General features: G+C 47.7%; 1 long non-coding RNA gene across 1 annotated transcript in view; it reads left to right on the top strand.

The window, feature by feature from the left end:
* Positions 1–9,533, top strand: part of LOC134478235 (uncharacterized) — a 39,266-nt gene extending 29,733 nt beyond the window's left edge. The window contains exons 2-3 of the long non-coding RNA XR_010050728.1: positions 7,319–7,418; positions 7,636–9,533. This is a non-coding gene — a long non-coding RNA (uncharacterized LOC134478235). The remainder of the gene's footprint in view (positions 1–7,318; positions 7,419–7,635) is intronic.
* Positions 9,534–16,163: the final 6,630 nt, after the last annotated feature.

Below are 16,163 nucleotides of genomic sequence, written 5' to 3'. Positions count from 1 at the left end.
AAGCAGAACTGAGCTTAGTGAACTACATGTGGGACTCAATTTCTAATTTAGAACAGATACCACCTATATTTTACAGAATGCTCCAGTTTTCAAAGCATAAATAAATCTTTAATTTCATGAATTTAGTAAGTTGGATTTCCTGCCTTTTGTATAACCTGTGCTCCCCCAGGAATGCAAAGGCAGGCTCTGAAGCCATTAGGGCCCCTGCACACCAGCACAGCAGGCCCGCTCTGCCCTCCTCCCTGGAGGCCGAGGGAGTGAAAGCCCGCGTCTACCCTCCTGCACACAGCCAGAGAATCAGGCCGACCTGTCGGAATTCCACCCTTTCACTCAGCGACTTCCCACCTGAGAGTTGCACCGTTTAATAGCCTTGTAAGTACTTTTGCAAGGCTTCTTACACTGCATTTCTAATCAGGGAGACATAAAGCCAGATCTGTCTGTAAGCTGCTTTCCGTTGCTTTATAATGGTCTCCTTTTCCTTTTGTGCAGCATTGTCTTGATGAATGGCTGTTTTTAAAGATCCCCTTTTGCCTGGAATGTGTGCAGTAGAAGAGGCACGGCAGGTTTGTGAGCTCAAGTTCTGGGCCAAACTCTAACCCCGCTGCACCCCACACTCCTGTCCCACCGTTCCTGCGTCTGCTCGGTTTCTCATTTGTGTGCTACGCGTTTTAGCAAGTTGGACGGGGGGATTCTCCTAACAATAAAGGACACCCCAACTAAACGAGGCCTGAGAAAGCAAACGAGAGTATTACATTCAGAAAGATCCATGAAGTGCTTGACTGTGGATGGGGAGACACGGAGGAAAGGAAGGAAGGAAGGAAGGAAGGAAGGAAGGAAGGAAGGAAGGAAGGAAGGGAAGAGGGAGGGCGGGAAGGAGGAAAATGAGCAGGCAGCTCCGCGAGTCGCGTGGCGTTCTTTGAATTCACGTGTTAACTGTTCCCAGTGAAAACCGCCATAGCAGCTGATCTCAGAAGTGGGGTCACCTACATCCACCACTCGGAATCTAGCAGTGGAGCAGTTTAAAGAAAACGTACCTGGTGATTTGTCTGTACTTCTTATACTTGGAGGACACTACACATAAACAAACTGCAAAGCAAACACATCAGTGTGGCTCACAAGTTCCTTCTGGTGACCATAGCAATTAGGGTAGAGAGCTGTGTTCTTGGAGGGCTCCTCAGGCAAAGGAGCCGCCTCCCAGGGAAGCCGGGAAGGGGTCCTCCTGCCAGCCATTGCCCTGGCCCAAGGGCACCCTGGGACTCAGAGGTAACCCAGGGCGGGGTGTGTGTGTGCACCCATGACACTGTGTCCTGGAGAATGGCTGTTTTAAAAGTTCTGAAAGGTTTTTGTCAAGTTTTTTTACCATCAGATGTCCAGAAAGCACCTGCCCCTCCAATTTTTACAGTATTAAATTTATACCTATAGTAGAAGACTTCAAAACCACTTTGTAATGATCAAGAACAGACCTTAAATGCTTCCTTAAAAATAAGTTAATGTCATGCCCAAAGTCATGGAGACATTTAAAAGTGGTGTTTAAAATAGAATTTAGCCTACTGACTTGAAATCCCATGCTCCGACCACCAGACCACACGCCTGCCCAAGGACACTTAAAATTTTCACTGATTTTTCTCCTTTGTAATTAGATGCAGTGACTAGAGTATCTTTTGCATTACTCTGCACTTTTCTTTTAAGTCGGGGTTGGAAGCCACAGGGCACTGTCCCTTACAAAACTAAACAAGGAATTTTCAGTTTTGCAATACAGTCTCCTGATATTTGTTTATAGGTTTCACACATCAAAAACAATGAAATCTGTAATTTTTCAAATTACAATCTTCTCATTCTCTAAGTTATGTGCCTATGTGAATTTGCAAATCTTTTGAAGAGCATGTAATCTTTATGCTTACAGAATGTAGGCTTTCAGAGTTGGACACAATTACAAATTAAGGCCTCTTTTCCATTTTCTCAGGATTATGGGTTTTCCTCATTTGAAAATAAATTAATAGGAATTTTAAAATATATTTAATTCAGCTATTAAATCTCCTGAATCTTTAACATTAGAAACCATTTATATTCTCAGTTCTCAAAGGAGCAATGATAGAAGACACTTTATAGTCTAGCATTTTATGATTTAATTTTTTATGCAAAATTTTAAAAAACCCACTAAAGTCAGTTGAATTTAAAGTACAAAAGAAAACTTTATAGTTTACAAAAAACCTTGTCTTACATTTTTTTTTCTGCAAATATATATGACATAAATTTTGAGTTTTTTCTATCAAGAAAATCCATTTTGAAGTGCAAAATATTCAATGCTACAGACAACTTAGGGATTTTGAAACTGCACCGAACATTGCATGAAAAACATATCTTTCATAACTCTAAACATCACTTTTTAAATTAGAGATTGATCTATCAGGCAGCTAATTTCACATAATTATTATTCATTTTAAGATAATACATGAGAATTACTAAATTACATAGTAGTCTATGTAGAGATATGCATATTTTCTTAGCGCCGTCATCTAATTGAGAAGCTTCGCTCTCAAAGCCGTGGGTCAGCCCAGCAGAGCCTCCTGCACTCAGATGAAGGCAGCCGCGCCGCCTCCCCAGGGCAGGGCTGCGTGGCAACCCATCCACGAGGAACTTGTGCTTTTTGTGTAAGCAGGGACTTTCAAAACAGTGGTTTGCCACTGGTGTGGTGGTGTATTCCATTCGCCAGGGCAGGCTTCTGTGAAGGCCCAGTTTCTCCAAGGGAAAGAAATCAGGGGACTCGGGAGCTGTCCCTGGAGGGAGCCACTGCCTGCCCTCACGCTCTGGCTGGCACCTCCTGCTCCACACGCCGGCTTCCTACCCAGCAACCCAGGAAGGAAAGAAGGGAGGGAGGGAGGAGGGAGGGAGGGGTGAGCAGACTCAGTACCAGGAATCCCCCGGACACCCTGCCGCCCAAGGCGCCCAGAGCCTCCACTGCAGGGTGCCAGCCCTGGGAGGTGCACGCAGGAGGGGTGCCAGGCCGTGGAGCCGAGCTGTGGACGGCTCTCCGAGGGGACCTGACCTCTCCCAGCACACACGCGGTCAGGGACAGACCCAGGGGCCCAGTCACTGCAGAAACCTCCTTCAGATACAAGGTGAAACTCATGTGCCCAACGGTCGGGTCTCTTTCCGCTTATACTGCGGAGGGCAAAGTGGACGGGAGAGGGAGGGCAGAGCACAGATACACTGAAACTGGCCGTGTTGGTAATCGCCGAGGCGGCACACAGATCTCGCTGTGCCACTCCCTCTGCTTTTGTGCTCAAAGTTTTCTGCAATTAAACGGCAGAACTGCACACCCTGCCCTGGAAGCCTGACAGGCAAACGATTACGTACGTGTACTGTGTGTGGCACGTGGAGCTATAATACTACCAAGTCTGCCCTGTCGGATACGAAGAAAATAGTAAGGAAGTTTGTCTACATGACAAAAACGGCCTTTAGATCTTTTCCCACTGTGATGAAAGTTTGGCGCAGTATTTCTGGTGCATAGTTTCAGCGGTCTTGGGGAAACGCTGAGGAATGGCCCAGCTCCTCTTTCCACCTGAGGGGCCTCCACAGGACCCCCCACTCACGCCGATGAGGTCTGAGGAACCTAGGAGAGTCTTGGCACGAGGGCCAGACAATTGGAGAGTGCAGCTGGGCATCCTTCCCACGCCAGCCGCTGCCAAAAGACAGCGCAGCCCCCCACCAGGGGTAGGATCCTCTGGGCAGCGTGTTTTCTGCACTTCTCGTTGGCTGGTGATGAGTTCGTTGGGTCTTAGGTTCTGGCTGAACAACTCTCACGATTTTGTGTTTCCCTAAAAATCTCATTCCTTACCATGGATGCAAACATTTCTTTAGAGGACTTTTCCAGGTCTTTGTCAGTTCAGCAATTTGTGACTTGACCTAAACCTTAGTCTGTGTATATCAAGTACTCAGTGTGAAATGAGTTGGAATTGTCAGTTTACACTGAGGCCCCTCATGGTGAAGAGACGCATTGAAACAAGAGTGGATCCGAGTAAAGGAAGTGACCCTTCTGGCCCAGCCCCCTGCTGTCCCACTCAGTGGACACCGTCAGGTTGGTCTGTGGATGTCTGAAATGAGAGGTTTTAGGCTGGATGTGGTGGAGCTTGCTTATAGTCCCAGCTTCTCAAGAGAGTCGAAAGGCCGGTGCCAGCCTGGGCAACTGAGTGATTCCCTGCCTCTGAATGAAGAGCTGGGGAGTAGCTCAGTTACGAGCACTTGGGAGGCTCTGGGTCACTCCCCGGTACCGTGAGAGCCCGAAAGACAGCTTTGTACGACAGGGTCCTGGGTGGCAGGAATTCTCTTTCCAAGGGCATTTGTCACTTTCTCATGGTGCTAACAATGCAGCTTGTTGGACTCTAGCCAGCGTCTCCTTTGCAAATACCATCATCACCACCATCACACGGCTTGATGTGAAAATACACGATTCCAAATTTTAATAATGTTAATCTGAAAGATGCAAAGCCAACGTTTTTATTCAATTAAAATGTGAGATGACATCAATACTAGACCAAAAATTTGTACTGTCACAAAGTCAAAACTGACTGAGCTGTTCACTTAAAATTACACTTTAACTCTAGTATTCGTACTGTGCGTTTCCTAGTTCCCAGCGGACAGCACTCCCATCCATCCACTTACAGAAAGGGGAGTTTCCGATTTAAATGTTATAGGAAGAGGAAATCTAATTTTGACCTGAGTCAAATTGATGCCAAAGGGAATTTATGGTTTTCTGTACTTTATAAGCTATAATTGTGACTACAGTTTCCTTCATCTAAAAAAGCTATTCCACCCTGAAATTTTCAAACAAAAATAGTTTGCAGAAACATTGGCAAAGGACTTCTTCAAAGGAAACTAACTAGCTTGAGTTGAAAGGAAAGAGAAGAGAGATGGTGGACATTTTAAAAAAGATTATGTTTTTCAATATTTTGGGCACAGTATGTCTAATTCCTACTTTTTAAAAACACCTCTCAATTCAAATTTGAGAGATTAGTAATTTCAATGTGCTTAAACATGATTGTATACAACTGTAAGAAAAAATGATGTGAAAACTCATTAAGTGTTAAATAGAAACAAAGTTATTATCAGTTAATGACATAACTACTAAAATAGATTGCTCCATATTGTGGAATTAATAAGATGTGTAGTGATACAAAATCCAGTTACTGAAAGTATTTTGCCAAAGTATTTGTATTGGAACATTTGACAGTATGACTTCATACTTAATTCCAATAAGTAAGTTAACTTGGTTGCCCTCAACACTGTTTCTTATGTTCATATGTTGAATTTAAAATCATGACTAATGCTGATTTTAACTGAATGATTACCTGTGCTGTGACGGTTGGCCGCCAGTTAATGTGGGACATACCAGGGTTCCTGTTTTAAAAGTCTGCTTCGCGTATCAGTGGGTGAGAGGTTGGGCAAGTCAGAGGTGCCCAGTCCTCTGCTACTGCAGGTCCCAGTGTGTGTACGGATCGAATTCCTTATAGATAGAACCCTTTCGCACACGTGTGTAAATTTTAATTTACACTCCATCCCCTTTAAACCCTACTGATTATTGCATGTGATCTTAACTTCAAAACCATGTTTGACCAAGATAGCATAAGGGAACCCACTAACTTGGTCTGAAGTATTTCTAGTTATCTTTGAATTAAAAGTTATCAGGTACTGACATGACAGCAGCCGTCATAAAACCAAGAGATGTCTGAATCGTCAAGAGAACTTTGTTACTGAACAGAGAGAGGTCATTGCTCTGCTAAGTGGCTATCCTAATGTTACAGAGGAAGTTCAGAGTTTCTGCATTTCTAGGAGAAAATAAATACAATAAGACAAAGGAATTGGGAAAGATGTACAGCAAAGCATCACATCTTCTGAGGAGCAGCGTCTGTGTCGGGAAGGCTTAGTCATAGGTGGAGGCAGCACAGATATTTCCCAATGTCACAGCCTTCCCAAAACACCCCACCAAAGGAAATCGGCCAAGCAAACCCAAAATAAAAACAAAAAAGAGGTCGAGGTGGCCTGAAGAGTCACCACACCAGTGACAGCCATTGTGAGTAGTCAGCAGAAAAATGTACCCTGGAGAGAGACCCAGCACGAACAGGCTGCGGGCCACCGCGGGGAAGAGGGGCCGTGTTCCCCTCCTCAGGACAGGCCGCTGAGCCACAGGTGATTACAGTCTCTGCAAGATGAAAGCTTCTGCGAATTAGAACCTTGAGTCTGGAATTGTGGAATTAGAAGCTCTGAAATGTAACGGAAATATTTATAAGTAAAAGATCTTTCTGTGGTGGTGTATGTGGAAAATAAATGGAATTAAGAAACGCTTAAAAACAGATAGACGTTCTAGCTTGCATTACTAAGGGGCCACGTAGAAAGGGCCTTGTTAGAGCTCTGAACTGTGAGGGCTGGCTCTGCTCAACTTTCCGCTGGCGTCACTTTTGGCCTGAGGATGTGGCTGCTGAGCTGCTCCTACCCCAGGAGACAGTTCGTGGGATCTTCATTATGAGGGAACACCTCATCCAGCGCCTGCCTTTTACAGAGAGGGGACACGGGCAGAGAGGGGAGCCTTTGCCCGAGGGTGCGCACTCGTACCTGGTGACAGACTGTGTACAAATATGGCTTCTCCATCTCAGGGCTGAAGTGCTGCCCACCATGGAGCATTTGGCCGATCGGGGACACGGGTACCGTCACTCAGGGCAGGAGAGCATACTGTTCATAGCCCCAGTGGCCTTCCTGGAGGCGGCTGGGGTTACACAGCGCCACATCCTGTTCCAGCAGTGTCCTCCCCGCCGATAGGCAGGCACAGCAGGAGAGTGAACTCGGGGTCAAAACAGTAAGCGAAAGTTGCAGGGAAAGTTCTCCTTCTAACACCCGAGACTTCTCTCTGCCTCCCGGGGGTGCTGTGACTTAGAGAGAATGGAGCTTGGACTCCCGGGTGCCCCACAGACTGCACCGGAGTCCCTGTGCATCAGTGTGGAGGGGCCACAAAGCCCGGCTGGGTTCATCTCATGGAGAAGCCATCCTGCCTGTCAGTCCAGAAAGGCAAATGAGAATTTAATCAGTTAAACAGTTCCCTGTAACATGAGACTGTGATTACAGGTGTTAGTAGAGGTGCTTTTCCCATATCAGAAATCCCACGCAAGCTTCTTATACTGGTCTCTGCATTTGATGCTCCTGGTATTTTGTGGTGAACATTTTCTTTTAAGTCCGAAAGAAAAAAAAAATTCACATTTAAAGAAGGAAGAGATCTCAAATGCACTATAACTGACATCATCTCCTTTCCATTTTTCTCTCCTTTTAGATTAGCAGAGGAGTACATCAGACACATACTAGGCCAGATGCCAGGTGGCTAAGGATTGGATCAACGTTTTTCAAAGACTGGTGCTAGATATCATCATAGGGTAAGTTTCCTGGAAAAATGTAATTGCAGTTGCATTTTTATAAGGAAAAATTGGTAATCAAATTTTAAAAATTTGACATCATAGACAGGAGTGATTATTGATATGACTGTCTAAAAATATTCCTGTTTCTCAATTTATCAGATTAAAGACTCGTGTGGTTTCTATATAGTGTTATAAGTTTTCACACTTTCCTAATTTTGCCACTTTGCTCTTCCAGCACTTTCAGTCCAGGAGGAAATCTTAATTCAAAGTTCTATCTTGATTCGAAGTTTGCATTCAGAATGGGCCTCCTGCGTTAGACGGCACCGATTCTGGCAGGCCTTCGTCAGGACCGTCCTCTCCTCCCGTCCGTGATGGCAGTGTGCACGGTGTAACGGGATGGCAGAGATGAAGCCTTCCCAACACCGGACAGCAAACTGTGGCTGAACACCGAAACTGAGGCCAGATTTCACTTTGGCCTACTTCAGAGTTTGGGAGAAGATTTCAGTAAGCAAAATGTATTTTGAAAAAATGGTTTCTGAGTTCCTTTTTAGTTCTTTTCTGGAGAACCAACTAGACATTTTACAGTGAGATCAATGAATTCCCCTTAAGATCCACAAGATGGTGCTATGAAGCGGCATTTAGAAAAATTTTAAAAATCATTTGGCTTCTAGAAGCACACTTTGAAGCAGGATCAAGTCAAACATCATTTAATGACATCAGCTACGGATGAACCTGTCTTTAAAAGGCTGGGGCGAAGCAGACGTGTTGACAGAAAGGGCACCTTTACTCCTAATGCTACTTCTAAATACTCTATTTTTCAAATTATACATGTTAACTTTGCTTTCGATCTCAGGTTTTAAAATTACTTTATGAGAACACTAAGGGTTGAATTTGGATCTCAGCAAGGTTAAATCGCAATGGAGAAATACTGAACTGAAACGGAGAGCACGTTTCTAATCCCTGCTCTCCACGACATCTCTGCATGGGGTCAGGCTCTGTCCCTCCTGTTTCTCGGCAGGCGGGTGTCTGCCCCAGGGGGTGTGGCAATGTCCAGATGCAGTTCTGGGGTCACAGCTGGGTGGGCGCTCAGGGTGCTGTTGTGGGTGAGGCCCGGGATCTGCTCCTAGTCCTGCAGGGCGAAGGAAGTGCCCCGACCTCAGCCCTCGAACGCCAGGCTGAGCACCTGACCCCTTCACTCATTCCCTGCTGGTTGTCTGTCTGTTCACTAACTTTCATTCCTGTGACACGGAGTTAGCCATCTGTCAGTGCATTCATTCATTTCCTAGCACATTGTTACAAAGTGTCTACCATGACTCAAGATTGGACCCAGCTTTAGAGATGAAAAGAATGATCTCATTCCTATTCAGTCTAACAGGGGAGAGAGATGCTTAGGAAATAGCATAATAAACGATCTGTATTTTGCTCCCAAGTGTGAACATTCTGGGAACAGGGACATCTAGCAGTGAAGCTTGGGCCAGCTGTGAGGACCCGGCAGGCTGCCCACGAGCTGTGGGTTGGGAAAGGGGCGGGAAGGGACCCGTGAGGTGGTGCGCAGCACACAGCCCAGCCGGGGCCAGGGAGGCCCGCTTTGCTCAGTGTGCATCACTGTGGACGCGAAAGAGCATCCCAGGAGAGCCGGATGAGAAGACCCTAAAAGTTAACAGGAGAATGGGAGAGGGCGGCGGCAGCACGTCCCCTCTGGGGTCTGGGCTTCACAGCCTTGGGGCTTTGGGGAGCCCCATGTCCAAGTTTCTTTTAGCTGTAAAACTTCATTCTGTTAGTCTAAAGCGAACCCCTTAGACTGCATAGTGACTATCAGCAACGGTCACAGCTATGAAAAAAATATCCTTTTTAATAATATAAAGTTATGCTGTCACAGATATTTACTTTCATTATAATGAATAAAATATATTTTTATTGATCTATTTGGGTTTTTTTAAAAAGCTGGACAGACCTCAGAAGATCAAGTCAGGTTTGGGTCTTGTGGATGGTTCATAACTATGCTAAAACCAGGAAGGTCGCCCCAGGGTGAATTCTTAAAATACTTGTCCCTCAGCCCTCTCCAGTCCTGTGCTTTTACCAATAAGCTCTAGAAATCTAATTAGGTCTGAGTAGTTTAATGTATGTTTTATAATTCGAATGATTACTTTAGAAGTTTGGAGAAATAAAAGTTTGGAGAGTCTTTTGTGTCTTGCATTCATCAGTAAAAATCCAAACATTAACAGTTGCATGAATTGTGGGTAAACTCAAATTCCTAATGATCAAATGAATGTTTGATGTAATTTTTCTGATGCCCTGGACAGATTTTCATTATGTTGTACTGAGCACCTCCCCAGCCATCTCTTGCTTTGAGGCAGGCTTCCCTAAGTTACCCAAGCAGGGCTCATGCTTGCCATCCTCCTGCCTCAGCCTCTCGGGTGCTGGGACGGCAGGTGGACGTTACCACACCTGCTGTCATTCCAGAGCTTTATGTTTATGGTTTAAGTTCGGTTTTAGAATGTGGGTGCTGAGATCTGTCCTCATTCAGAATGTAAGGTCAGAGGTCAAATGGCCTAGACGGGATGAAAACGGAACCAAAGGATGAAAACACACCGAGGCACAAAGCTGAGGGGGACACAGAACCCCAGATGGCCCCCTCGAGGGACATGCCCCCCTGTTCCCCAAAACAGAGGGCTGCAGACACTGGTGCGTCTCAGCCCCAAGGTGAGGGTGACCCTGGGTGGCAGCGTGGCTCTCTGCCCGCACGCGGGGGCCCCGCTGAGCTCATGCCTCTCCTTCCTGCTGCCTTCTGCAGGAAGGGTGAAAGCCTTGGATGGGTCGGTCCTTTCAGAGCTGAAAACCCATTTCACTTCCCTCCATGTAAATTATGAAGCCCGCCCAATTGTTTACAAGGTAAGGTGCAGCGTCCACACCGGGCGACTTGAGACTGAGCCATGGACCTCGTTGTGAGGTAGCCTGAGGCTGGGGTGGGGCCCTAGTACTGGCGAGCTGTTCTCAAAGGCAACTTGGGGGTTTGGAGAAGCCCAAGGGGGCGGAGTGCTGGTGGGCCATGCCCCCACTGCCCTCCCTGACCGGGCCCTCCAAAGCTGGGCTTCTCTCCTGCCTCCTCCAGCAGAGACGTCCTCTGGACAAAGGACTTGAGGATGGCAGGTGGCCTCCAGCCTCTATCTGCCAGGAGGGCTGAGGCAATTTTTAATTTCACATTTTCCCTGAGCATAGTCCTCCAAGCTCAGAGAGCTGAAGAATGACTCAGGCACAAGGCTGAATGAAGTAAACACTGAAAACTCAAAACCCTGAAGAGCAGCCTGAATTCTCCTTTTCCAGTCCTTTCTAAGCAATAGACATGTTCTAGTTACATATGATAAAAAGGCACATTTAAAGAGTGAAGTCCCTTCTGGCACTGCAGGAGGCCAGGTCTCTCCCACGAGGCTCCCTGGGTGCCTTCCAGTGCAATTGAGTCAAGAAAAGGCGTCTCCCCACCTCAGGGCCCAGTGCAGGTCTCCGTCCCGGTGCACACAGGACTGGGGCTTTTTGGTGTCAATAGGAGTTCACATATACACCTGGGGACACAGTGACACAGAGATGCCTACAAGGATGGTCACTGCCCACTGTTTGGAGCTTTTAAGTAAATATTAATAAAACCTCACAATGCAAAAAATAAATTCATGTTACTTAGGAGCCAGTGTCTCTAAACACTCCCTAGCAATTTTTCTGAATAAGATGATGAATTTTGTGAATTATAATAGCTTTAGAAATAATCTTAATGTAGTCCCATAAATTAGAACAAATTTTCAGCCAAAGGAAAAAAAAAGTCCACATCTATTTTAGGAACAGATTTGCTTGTCGCCTGTGATGTAACTACAGTACTGAAGACAGCTTTGCGGGGGGGCTCAGAGCAGCAGGTGCAAGATGTCATGAGGCCATCTGTGTCCAAGCCAGCTCCTGTCCAGTGGCCTGTAGTAACCCTGCTGCTCCGCGGGGCTGTTTGAGCTGACAACTATCCTCACTGGACAGAGGGAAAGACATTTCCAGAAAACAGAAGTAGAAAATACAGTTAATTCAGGCAATTTGGTGGAGCTTTTTCTGCTTCTTCATTAAGACAAAAATAGAGATGATTTTATGTACGGCACAGATGCATGGGCAGTGGGGGTGCTTGTGGTCTTGTAACTTCTTTCTGGGCATCAAGTTGCTTTTCATCATTTAAAATAAGTGAATAACATAGCTTCCACCACTCCAGAATAAAAACGCAGTGGTGAAGGCTGTCTGCTGTTTTAGCTAATGACTGAGAGAACACATATTTCATAAGGTCACGTGATACAAAATTTAAGACTTGCAAGTAATTAAAAACTTGTCCCAGACTAACAACTAAACGAAAAAAGAAATGAAATCTTTTCATGTTCCTGAAGGAGAGCAGGAGACAAAAAATATTTGATTTAGGAAAAGAAAAAAAAGGTGAAAATGAAGTCCCAAAAGGAATTAGATTTCTGTCTTTTGAAGGGTAATTCTCTACTCAGGTTTTCCTGAACTCCGATAAATGTTGTGATATAAAAATAACAAATAGGTACATTAATTGAAATATTCTTGAAGGCGTCTCAAAATTCCGCAGCACAATGGAACCCTAACCCCGTATTCTGAGCTCTGGTGAGTTGCTCCTTCCCCTTGCCCTAGATGTAGAGAGCGCATGTGTGTGTGTGTGTAAAGGAATTAAGATGTGTTCTGTACATGGACCAATTCCACACACTGCAAATGTGAGATTACAAAACTAAATTATAAAACATTTAAAGAATAAATGGAAACATTGAAATTGTGAGCTGACCCCACCTTTGTGTGGCTGTCCGGAGACTCGAGCACACTGTGAACCCTGCGTCCCCCCTGACCTGGAAGTTTCCACCCTGGCCATTTCTGGCTCTACTCTCCATTTAGGGGCCAATTTTGGACCCCAGAGGAGCTGGAACACAGTGATCCGAGGCCCAGGGATGGGCTGGGGAGGGGCTGAGTGAGGACAAGAGCAGGTAGCATCCTGTCTTTGTTCAAAGTTCTCACCATGGATTTCTCATTGCGCATTCATTTTTTAAAAAATGCTGCATCACGGATTTTTTGATGCCCACTTAAACTTCAGGGGCTCTCTGGCTCTGGGGGCCTGTGGACATGGCTTGTCCCTCTGGTCCTTCTCCCACTCATTGGACCAGGGGAGGCTCCTGCAAGTCCTCAGGTTCCTCTAGTGGTGCCCTTTCATTCTTTTTTTTTGGTGCTGGAGATTAGACCCAGGGCCTCACAGCTGGCAGCAAGCACTCTACCACTGAGCTCACCCGGGCCCTTCCGTTTTCATTCTGGGGTCTCGGTATGTTGCCCAGGCTGGCTGACCCGGAAGCTTCGCACCTTCTGCCCCCACCTCCCAGACAGCTGGGATGGGATGTGCACTGCGTGGCCCCTCGCCCTCCATTCTCCAAGACTGAAGGCGAGACCGAGAGGGCTGCGACCCGGCCAGGAAGCTCCCGGAGCCAGCTGGAGGCCACACTGTGTCTGTGAGTGTTCGGGGAGGGCTCTGGGTCCCAGGTGCCTTGGGGTTCACACTGCCAGGCTGGCCTGGGTGGGGAGGGCAGCTGCAGGGCGGCAGACACGGCTGGGCTGAGTGTGGCGGCAGTTTGACAGGCGCGGCGGAGCTCGGGCCAAGGGGGCTTATCCGATTAAAGTCGCGGGTGGATTTCGCTGGCAGAATGTAATTGCCCGCTGGCTCGGAGCCAGGCTCCTGAGTTTGGCACCCGATTGACTGCTCGCTGCCAGCCGCAGTGAGCAGGCGCTCCACGGCCACGGCGCTTCCGAGCCACGAGCCACGAGGACTGGAAACCAAATGTCCACAGGGACATCGACTTCCTCAAGTCTGTGCTTAAAATTATAATGAGAAAATAGAAAACAGATCTGCAAATTAATGGGCTCTGTCAGAGTGGTTATCAAGGATCATCTCACTGTGGGCACCAAGTGGGTCAGAGTGCCGACCCAGAACCCTCACCAACTGGGGATTCAGGAAGCAGGCCTGGCCAGGCAGCCTGTGTGGCAGTGTGCCAGGGGAGCCACAGGTGAGAGACAGGCCCCACGCACATCACCAGCACGTAAAGACGGGTCTCGGAGGCACGCGAGGTCGTGCCGGCATCAGGGAGGACTCCGGCCTCAGCCTCTCCCTCCCACTCCCTGTCCTGGACCCTCCCTACTCTCTGTCTCCTCTCCATCCTCTTCTGCCCTGCAGTCGGGGCCACACCATCTAGGGCAGAGGCAGTTAGCACCAGAGCTTGCAGCTGGAACTCCCACACCTGAGCTTGTCTGGAGTGGGCCAGTGCCCTGGACTCATAATGACCATCACCGAATGCTGGTGACAAGCTCACCAGGGCTGTGCGTCTTTAGCTGGAGCATGTGAGTCCAGCCTTATGGTGGTCTGGCCTTGGAAGCAGGTGAGATTTTGTTCTACTTAGAGATCTTGTATCTCTTTTCTCATCCTGCCTTTGGAGCTATGGAAAGATAAATTGACAGATGGCATTCTAGGGGCCTAAGAACAACCAGTGCAGCCTCCAAAACTTGTGTGATGAATCCATTTCCAAAGATGGGCACGTCAAGTGGTACCCACATGAGAGCATAGGTCAGCTTTCCATCCCAGGCAGAGTCCTAGGACAGCTTTTAAACAGATTTAGAAACTCCCAAGTACAAGGAAGAACGCAATCAATCAAATAATTGCTATTTAATAAAGACACCAACATTGGTGTCTTGTATTTGTGTATGTACGGTCTGTGCCATCTCGGGAGGGCCACTCTCCAGCCCGCAAAGTGTAGTTTCTGCGAGAATCAGCCTGGTAAACTGAGAGCTGTGTGTGGTCTTTTCATCCCCCTTCCCTGCATTTCCCATTTGTCTGGTTTGGCACTGGGATCCAACCTGCTTGTCTGTTGGATAGGACAGCGCTCACAAAGGGACCCTCCGAAGACGGATGAGCCACCCTGGGGGAGCGCGGTTAAGGAGAGAGCTTCATGGAAGGGCCTGGTTCATGTGGAGTGACCCACGGAGACTGGCCAGGGCTGCCCTGGTTCCCTGTCCCTGGGTGCACCGTCATCTTGGGGGGTCCTGGTGGGGCCACCTGTGGGTGCTTCCTTAAACAGGCTCCCCGGGCTCCCGGCATGATGTGGCAGGATGTCCTGTTAGGACTGTCTGATTTACAAAGAGTTGGGAATTTTATGGTTAGTGAACCTGAAAATATGAACGAACCTGGAGACTGAAAGGAAGCATCCTGTTTAACGCTGGGAAATCATGTCTTGCTTGGCACCTGCTGGCTCTGCATTTTGGAAGCAGAGGAAATACACTGAGAACACAGCAGAAGCTGCTCTGGCTGGAAAGAACGGGGGAGCAGACATCCTGAGCTGGCAGTGTGAGCTCCTGGGTCACTTTCGCCCTCTGAACTGGTCTGAGCGTGGCTCTTCCTGGATCTCCCACCTGGCCCTTGGTGGCTCAGAGGTGACACCCAGACTTCTCCTGGCCCGTAGTGCACCCTCAGGAGCATAGCTGGTCTGTGTGCATGAGCCGTGGAGGATGGTGCCAGGCCCTGAGGACTCAGGGTGCATTCCTTCCTAGGAGCTGAATGTTCCCCAGGGGCTGTTTATCTGATCGTTAGTAGGATGAGGGTAAGGGTGCTCCTTACTCAGCAGGCTGCGTGGAAGTAAACCTGCCAGCCTGTACCTTTGAAAGCAGCCGGCCTCACAAACCTGTGGAATGGGCCCGAGGGTCCCAGCGCTAGGCTTCCGTGGGCCAGGCAGTGCTGCTGTGCGAGCTCCTATCTTTCTTCGTATGCTGCAGACGCACGCCTGAAGACACACGGTGCAGCCAGCACCTTCACTTTCCAGCACAGGAAGCAGGAGGTGTGCGGCTGAGGGTCGCTGAGGTAGAAGCGCTTTGTTACTGAGTCTGCACCCTCCTGGCGACAGGTGAGCATGCAGATCATGGCCCTACAGCATCTGCAACAGTCTACTTTAATCTCTCGTTGTCATTTTTGATGTGGTTTTCATGACAGAGAAATGTTTCCCTCCACCCCGCCTGTTAATGAGAAGCACATTTAAGTTACTGTCCTGCAAGTTTGAGGGGCTGGAAACGTCTGTGAGAATTCTCGATAATTGCTGATTAAAATCCCCTTTGGAGTCAGTATGCAGCTGGGATTTCCCCCTCTTTTTCCCTGTTTCTTTGCACTCTTGGTGAGAAGAACCAGCCTGGCTCTCACTGTCACGAACACTCCCTCCCATGGGGCAGGGCCCCTGGTGTCCGTGACCCAGAGAATGGGCAGAGGCGTTTGTGGAGGACACACACGGGGGATGCTGGGTCCCCACTCACAGTTTTTATCAGCTTAGTGGCAGCCGCTCAAGTGGAATTACAGCTGCTATTATGCTCCATTACAAACGCCAAGCGATTTGCCTCTGCTGAGACTCACACCAGCGGCTGCTCCAGCCAGCGGTCCGCTTTGTGTGTGTGTGCTTAAGAAATTGCAGGAGAGGGCGGTTCATTCTTTCAGTCTTTGATTCAATTGAATCATCTGAAACTGAGAATAAAGGCTTTTCAGGAGAAGATTCAGGTTGCAAAAACTATAAATCGTATCTTTTGACTCCGGAGCTAGAGTATGTTAGGAACTGTGGCTAAAATAGGAGGTTGCCTGCTCTCCCGCTCGCCACTTCTTTTATAGTTTTAAAAATGGGAGGAGGGAGCACTAGTTAGGAGAGGAAACCTGTTGTTTTGCAA

Source organism: Cavia porcellus, unplaced genomic scaffold (genome assembly GCF_034190915.1).
Source record: "Cavia porcellus strain 051 isolate PalLab524CR breed Dunkin Hartley unplaced genomic scaffold, mCavPor4.1 scaffold_12, whole genome shotgun sequence".
Classification (NCBI taxonomy): domain Eukaryota; kingdom Metazoa; phylum Chordata; class Mammalia; order Rodentia; family Caviidae; genus Cavia; species Cavia porcellus.
This window is presented reverse-complemented; position numbering and strand designations above follow the sequence as displayed.